General features: G+C 41.2%; 1 long non-coding RNA gene across 6 annotated transcripts; it reads right to left on the bottom strand.

Moving 5' to 3' along the window:
- Positions 1 to 273: 273 nt before the first annotated feature.
- Positions 274 to 7048, bottom strand: LOC124681927. 6 transcript variants are annotated; one of them, XR_006996085.1, is made up of 11 exons: positions 6244 to 6658; positions 6058 to 6109; positions 5547 to 5637; positions 5050 to 5140; positions 4012 to 4104; positions 2876 to 2955; positions 2353 to 2401; positions 1887 to 1993; positions 1321 to 1436; positions 795 to 1173; positions 274 to 710 (listed from the first exon to the last, which is right to left on the bottom strand). It is a non-coding gene; the product is annotated as an uncharacterized LOC124681927 (long non-coding RNA). The 6 variants fall into 6 exon arrangements; XR_006996082.1 differs by lacking the exons at positions 795 to 1173; positions 1321 to 1436 and adding an exon at positions 6938 to 7048 and having other exon boundaries at positions 6244 to 6471; XR_006996084.1 differs by lacking the exon at positions 1321 to 1436.
- Between the last annotated feature and the right edge of the window lie 706 nt (positions 7049 to 7754).

Genomic DNA, 7754 nt, shown 5'->3' with positions numbered 1-7754 from the left:
ACAAACCACAAAACAAAGTATTCCAATTTCTTATCACTTCATTTGCTTCCATAACTAAGGATTATTTTGTGTCCTTTTCAAACACATAGCAGCCACATGTGGCGTCTTAAAAAGACAAAAATGAACATCTCCAACCTCAAAGTCTTCTTGGACAGTTGAAGTATTAAAACCTTATGCATGGTCACTTGTAAAAACAATAAGAAAAACAGGACAAACTTTTCTCACAGCTTCACTTGTCCTGAAGCGTTCCGAAGCTGGGATGGAACAATATTGTAAGTACATAAAACCTGTATATATCATAACCATATATTGTTACAAAACCTATGGATACAAACCTTTCGAACGAGTGGGTGAAGCAATATGGATAACTCACAAACTAATCGTTACAATATTTTTATTTTTCAAAGCATCATGCAATAAGGTTTTATTACTGCAAAGTTTGTCCAGATTTAGCTCTATCTGCACTGTGTGCGAAGAACAAACATATACCGGAACAAGTATTATACACCAGCATATACAATATAGGTACCATTCGATGGTCAAAGGGAAAAGTCATAAAGTAACACAAGAAAACCTTCTTCCTTCCTGCGCTGATAAACGCATATGAATGGCTCCAATAACTAAGGATTTTATAACCTAACTGATGGGTGTCGCTGTTAACTAAGTACCACAGTTCATCGAGCTACATGGATAGATATCTGCAGTACCTCCTGTAGTAGTTTGCAATGATCAAAAGCGGTTGGAGAAAAGGAAATACATCTGAAGGACATAAGTTTGAAAGAAAAATCTATAACCTGGAATGGACACATTGCACATTACCAAAGATGTTCTAAATATATCTTGAGCATCTACTTCATGCCTAACGAACATGCATATCACTTTATAGGCCAGGAAACCAAAACGTTGACAAAAAGATTGGTACCCATTGTGGATATAGAGTTATAGACCTATCAAAAGGATCAAATAGTTAGAGGTTGGGGCAATTGAAAGGTTCTTTCGATCACATAGTGATGCGGTTGGGATAGTCATTTTCTGGTAGGAGGGTTAGATGCCTTGAATAAAATAATTATAAAGCAATTAACAGGATCATACGAACGCAAGCACTTATATCCCAGTTTCTGTGAATGTATGCTTTGGTTTCCATACTTTATTCTTCAACTTGGACAAGCCTCTCTGCAATTTATAAAAAGAACAGTATTTACATTGTCCTCAGTTTAGCAAAGATGTCTTGCATTCAGAACAGATTCTTATAATGTATTCCTGATTATTCTGTGTTGAATTTATAACAAGAAATGAAGAACTAATCGATATTTTCCATACGCAAGCAAAACGCCGCGGGTCACGAGACTTGCTATTTTTCCTAGGCTCTCTGACTGGGTTGGTTCCACCAATGAAATGTAAGATTGTACATGCTGAATGTTGATCTATATGAAGACCTAGACATAGCAGACCAGGATATTAGAGACTACACAATGGTATGCCACTACAAAAGAAGCGATTAAATATAACCTTGGGAAAATCATGTTAAGAAAATAAGTTCAGAAAGATGATTGAAGCAAGCACCACTTAAAGAAGCCAACCGATAAAGCGCCAAACATAAAGGTATATACAAAGGCAACATACCTGTAATGTAATCTATACACTACTAATTTGTTTTCTGGCAATCATAAAGTGGTAAAATATCTATATTTGAGAATATACAACTGCACTAATACTGTATCAACCATGTGATACAGACACATATCTGTTTTGGATCAATCTCATTTCACAATTTTCTGTTACCATACGGAATGATTCATTCGTAAATAACAATGTTGCGGGAGAGATAATGAGATGCCAAAAGTAAACATAAAATAGAATATGGGAGCAGATCTGACTAAACTTACCTACTAACGTCCCATCTCATCACCCTTTTGTCCGCAGCATGGAAGGCCAACAGTCTCCAAATTTGGATTCCACACAACCTGAAAGACATCGCCCCTACAGCTGCAAACTGTGCAGCACAAAGTATCAAATGCTTAACTGCATATCAGTTAAGGATAGCAGGTAGATTAACTGACCAATGAAAAACAGAAAATTAAGACTGACGTAAAGAGGTAACAATAAAGAAAATCAGTCACAGTTGTCGGAAGCATGCAAGCTTCTTGATAGTTTTCACAAGTAAAATACTTAATAGTTGCATCACCAGATCGTAGCCAAGATCCATTAATTGGACGGATTGAAGAACAATGAGTTGACCTGACAAAGCAATGATATAAGCTATGAATAGGAAGCATGACAAACTGAAAATGAGGAACACATATTTTCACAGAAGTAAACCTTGGTACCAACATTAATGGTAAAAAAAATTACCTTCTTTCTATAATTTCTTTTATTTATTGTGGGAAGTGGTAGAACACAACTGCAGTAGCAACAAAAATGGATATCTGAGCATTCATGCCATGATGTAGTGTAGGTTGCACTCAAACAAAATTTTAATAGAACTTGTAACGCCAACAAGAACCTATCTTTGCATTAAAATCACATTAAAAAATGAGGACAATATTAATGGTATTATTAAATAATAACCAATCAAGATAAGTGTGAGCATATCTTTGTTCCGTGGTTAGAGCCGGAGGAAAATAACACATATGAAAAATATTTTAATAAATAAACAAATAGCAAACGAGACATGAATCTTTTCATAGGAACATAGGCTTTAAGATGTTTCAAACACTAATGGCTAGAGCACTCAAGGATGGAAGGGATAAGGACCATAAATTCAAACTATGCAGTAACCATGCTTTAATCTAGAAATCTGCAAACTATCTAATGCCTAGTACAGATTTGCAGCAGTTAGTACTCATTCACATATGGGAACAAAAAATATTATCACCTTCAAAAATTTGTTGCATTTGTCTTGACTCTTGAGTGTCAATAAATTTTCCTGTAAACAAAAAGTGAGTTGATAATCTCCTGCAATGGAACAAAGAGCTAAATAAATTAGCATCAAAGTAAACTGAGTTTGGTTTAGTATTCCATAAGAAAGTTGTTGAAAGATGGAGGGTCAAATCAAAGATATATAAATGAAAGACATAATATCACACGAAGCTGACATGCGCATGGTTAGTCGTATTATTAGGCAATACCAGCAACGGCAAGTGCATCCATATTACCAACAAAAAATATCAATTATTTTGACTGCAACGAAACTGATCAAAGCAAAATTATCATTTATTTTGACCCACAGCAGACTACTCCTTTGGAATCACAAAAGGTCTGACTTGACTACATTTCAACAATAAATTTTTTATTTGGGGACAAACTGCTCAAGCGTGATCTAGAATCAATTTGAGTACTTGTTTTTTGATGAGTAAAGCAACGCTGCTTGGGGGAACTTGCTCTGCTTATAGAATAGGGTTGGGGAAGAGGCGACCAGGACGGCGATGGGTGAGGGCATGGCCGAGGGAGGGAGGCCAGCACTGGTCGGCCTGTGCCCAGCACCTCCTTCACCCAACGCCACCCCAAGAGCCGCTCGCTGCTCCTCCACCTGCGGCCTAGCTCGACCCTTCGCTTCTCCTCCTCCTCCGGCCCAGCGCCGTCCCTCGCTGCTCCTCCACCTCCGGCCCAGCGCCACCACAAGAACGACCTAGCGCAAGAGGAGTGACAAGGGCGAGCCCGGCGATGGCGAACGCCCAGTGGCGAGCGACTCCACGGCGGAGGACTGGCGTCTGGAGCCAGCGAGGGTGGGAGCGAAGGTGCGGGGCGGCCGGTGCAGCTCCGGAACTGTGAGCTTTGCTGCTTTCGATAGGCTTGTCAATGTGAATCTAAAAAATAGGCTTGTCAACTTTAGACAATCCATGATGTGAACACTCTCAAGGCTAGAAATGTGAGCTGTTCGCTATATGTTTCTTCCCTTGCGTCTAAGCTATTGACTATTTAAACAATCTAATTCTGAAAATGCTGGCTGTAGTGTCAAATAAGATACTTAAAGAAAAATATCATGGTTATGCAGCGTTAGCTGAAATTAACCTGCAACATGGTGGCTGTTCAGCGACGGAAAAAAAAACCCAGCTTGTTGTTCCATCTTATCCTGCAGTGTAGAGTTATTTGCGTTCTTCTCACCTGCGAAGAGGACAAACCATCACAAACCATTGTAAGCCACGAAAAATCATTTGATCTCAGGAAACAAGCGGAATCAAAAAAATAACTAACAAATAGACATGTCAGTTGCATGAAAAAAAAACTGAGACAAAACAATAAATTTCAAGTACATATGACGTCTCACAGTTGTGAAGCACAATCAGGAATAAAAACATGATTGTTGATCATGTATGCCATTAGATCAAAAGCTCCATGGAGGTATGAATGATATATTCCTATATTCTCAAATGTGGCCAAGCGCGCACAACATATAGCAGAATAGAGAATGGATATGCTCTGTTGTAACATGCATGATGGGGAAAGGATAGTCTTGTTGCTTAATGATGAAATTTGATATAATCAAGGTCTATTGCCTTCCCTTTAGTTGCTAGTTCCTGACCCTCCTAAAGAACCTAGTCATTCAACACAAAATTTTGCATTCATGCATATTTTAGCATTCCCGAGGTCATGGATGTATATCTGATTATCTGAATACAAGGGGCCACAAAAACTAATATATTAAGATTGTAGGAAATCATGTCAGAAAAATAAATAGAAACAACAAAGTCTGGAAACCTATGATCACTGTCATTTCTGATATCTTGATTAAAAGTGAGCAGTAATTTTCCAGCTATGCATCAAATGCCAGAAATTGACAATATGAAGCAATATCGATGTTAAGAGTATGAATGCTTCTTTCTGCTCACCCTCCCTCCTAGTAATTATTTTTATTTCAAGAAATTTTCAGGTTGATTCATGCCCTTCAGGCTCACCACGATGAACAAATAAAAATAGCTGTGAGTATGAAAAGGCAAAGCACTATCAATTACCAATGCGCCACTGCAATGTCACACAAATATAGTCCTATTAATAAACTAAGGCTGGAGATGATTCATTCCCTAGAGATGAAGAAATAAAAAAACTCACCTAGAGCTTAGGACCTTCGATGTGGCCATGATGGTGCCTGCAATATCACCTTTAGCATGCAATATCACCTTCAGCAGTGATTCTCCATCACCTAGCCAGAACCAAACATCATCCGGATATCATTTACTAAAACTAAAATATTCACGAAGCATATCAGACCAAGACAGCATGATATTTCCTAATATTTTCCTGGACCAAAGCTAGCTAATTACGTAATTCCTAACAAACAAATCTACCCAAATGTTGTAGGACTTATTAATGCCGCAGCTGACGAACATGCCACAACTGACAAAATCTATTTCAAGAAATTTTCAGGTTGATTCATACCCTTCAGGCTCACCACGATGAACAAATAAAAATAGCTGTGAGTATGAAAAGGCAAAGCACTATCAATTACCAATGCGCCACTGCAATGTCACACAAATATAGTCCTATTAATAAACTAAGGCAGGAGATGATTCATTCCCTAGAGATGAAGAAATAAAAAAAAAACTCACCTAGAGCTTAGGACCTTCGATGTGGCCATGATGGTGCCTGCAATATCACCTTTAGCATGCAATATCACCTTCAGCAGTGATTCTCCATCACCTAGCCGGAACCAAACATCATCCGGATATCATTTACTAAAACTAAAATATTCACGAAGCATATCAGACCAAGACAGCATGATATTTCCTAATATTTTCCTGGACCAAAGCTAGCTAATTACGTAATTCCTAACAAAAAAATCTACCCAAATGTTGTAGGACTTATTAATGCCGCAGCTGGCGAACATGCCACAACTGACAAAATCTGCTTCGCAAAAATATAGGATGAATGGATGCCAAACAAAAGTAAGCAAGGAAATGCTATGCATTACTACTAACTATAAGGTTCCCGCTGATTGCGGTGTTGGCCTGCTGTTCTGCAGAGAGAATAAATCCCTAGAGTTTGGATAAAAATCATTAGAAGAATTAGCCCTACCAGAAATAATAACTTGCTGAACAAAGGCATGAAGGGTCAGCTTACAATGTGCAGGTTGTGGAGCTTCTCATCCACCCGCTATTCCATTGCTGAAAGCCTGAAACCACATGGGGACTTCAAGTTAAAACACAGGAGTATGATGTCCTTTGCCTTATATATGTAAAGCTAGGCTCCGTGAAATGAAAACTTAGGTAAAAAATTAAAACCTCACGCATTGTTCCAATCAAATACCTGCTTCTAATGCATGAACAAACTAAGTGTAGTATACATCTGGAAGTAGATCAGGCAAAACTGAACCAAGCAGAAAGGTACACCATGGCAGAAATAAAAGAGCTGAATTTTGAAGCCTGGCGTCAATGAATATCATCTCTATATTTTTTATTCGACAATGTGCAGAGGTATCATTGCCATGTGTTGTAACTGTCAGAGGAATTGCAACCAACAAATACCAGGAGTTACCTGTATTTCAAGAGAAAACACATAAGTATATACTGTTGGCAGAACATCTCAAAATGCGTCAGATGACATGCAATTCAGAATAACAAGCGTGGGGAGCAAAAAAATCATTGTTACCTTTTTTCTTCATAAATTATGCAATTTGCTAGGAAGGCCGAACCTGGCCCGGAATTTGCATAGAAATACTGGGAAATCTCCCAAAGCATCACAATATGATAGCCAAAAGAGAATTGCATGCAGATATCAGTAGACATCTAACATGAGTAAAACTTTAAAAATCAACATCAATATTTACTTCTAAATCTAGCACAGAACTTCATATGCTTCCGTTTGGCAATAAGGAACTCCCTTTAGTTCCCCATCTAAGAACGAACACATGGTCTGAACAGACCCTTGATTTGGGGAAAATTAACCCTAAGCAGACAAATTAAAGTGGAATTGGGTGGGGAATCGAGAGAAGGGGCCGTACCATGGGATGTCTGGCGAGTAAGCAAGGAGATGCAGGAAAGGCACCGGGTCAGACAAGGATGTGAGGAGGAGTGAGCAGCGCCACCAGCCGCTGAGCGTCCCCTGAGCAGGCAACGCAGATCCTCCTTGGCTCACATCCCGTCCTCCTCCGTCGCCACATCCCGAGCCCCCCGCTCGACCACCTCCTCCGGCGCCTCCATGGCGGCGGAGTCGCCCCGCTACTTGCACTCCTTCGCCCGACGCCGCTGCGCCCAACTCTGTCCAGCGCGGGGAACAATGGAGGCCGGGACTGACCAGGAGACGGAGGCGGACGCCTCCCGCAGTGGTGTACGGCGATGGGAAGGCGAGCTTGAGCTCGACCATGGAGGAAGAGGAGAGGAGAGAACGAGGCGTCCCCGGCACCCTCCTTGGTGCGTGCTCCTGCGGCGTCTCCTCCGGTCAACGCCCGTGGCCGTCCGGCTCCATCGCGCGCGCGGCCAGCCGTCGTCGCTGGATGAAATCGAGGGCGAGCGCGCGCAGCGAGCCGCCGCCGCTTGTTACGAGAGGAGGAGAGGAGGGGAGGAGCCAGGGACGAGGCGGAGGCGGGGATTGGGCCTAGGGTTTCACCGTCGCAAAGATTTCTCTCACGCAGGGCGACGCGAGCTCACTGCCGTCGCTGCCTTCCAGAGGCGGCCCCGCACGCCCTCGGGCCCAGTCGTCATGCACCCATAAGGGGAAGCGGAAGGTGAAAAATGAAACTACCGTATCCAACGGTTGAGGTAAAAAGCGGGACATGGAAATTACTGTAGCTACGGGACTGGACGAACGAGATTGATGTG

This window comes from Lolium rigidum, unplaced genomic scaffold (genome assembly GCF_022539505.1).
Source record: "Lolium rigidum isolate FL_2022 unplaced genomic scaffold, APGP_CSIRO_Lrig_0.1 contig_61288_1, whole genome shotgun sequence".
In the NCBI taxonomy this organism is placed as follows: domain Eukaryota; kingdom Viridiplantae; phylum Streptophyta; class Magnoliopsida; order Poales; family Poaceae; genus Lolium; species Lolium rigidum.
Note: the sequence above shows the minus strand (reverse complement) of the source record. Positions and strands in the feature narration are given on the sequence as shown.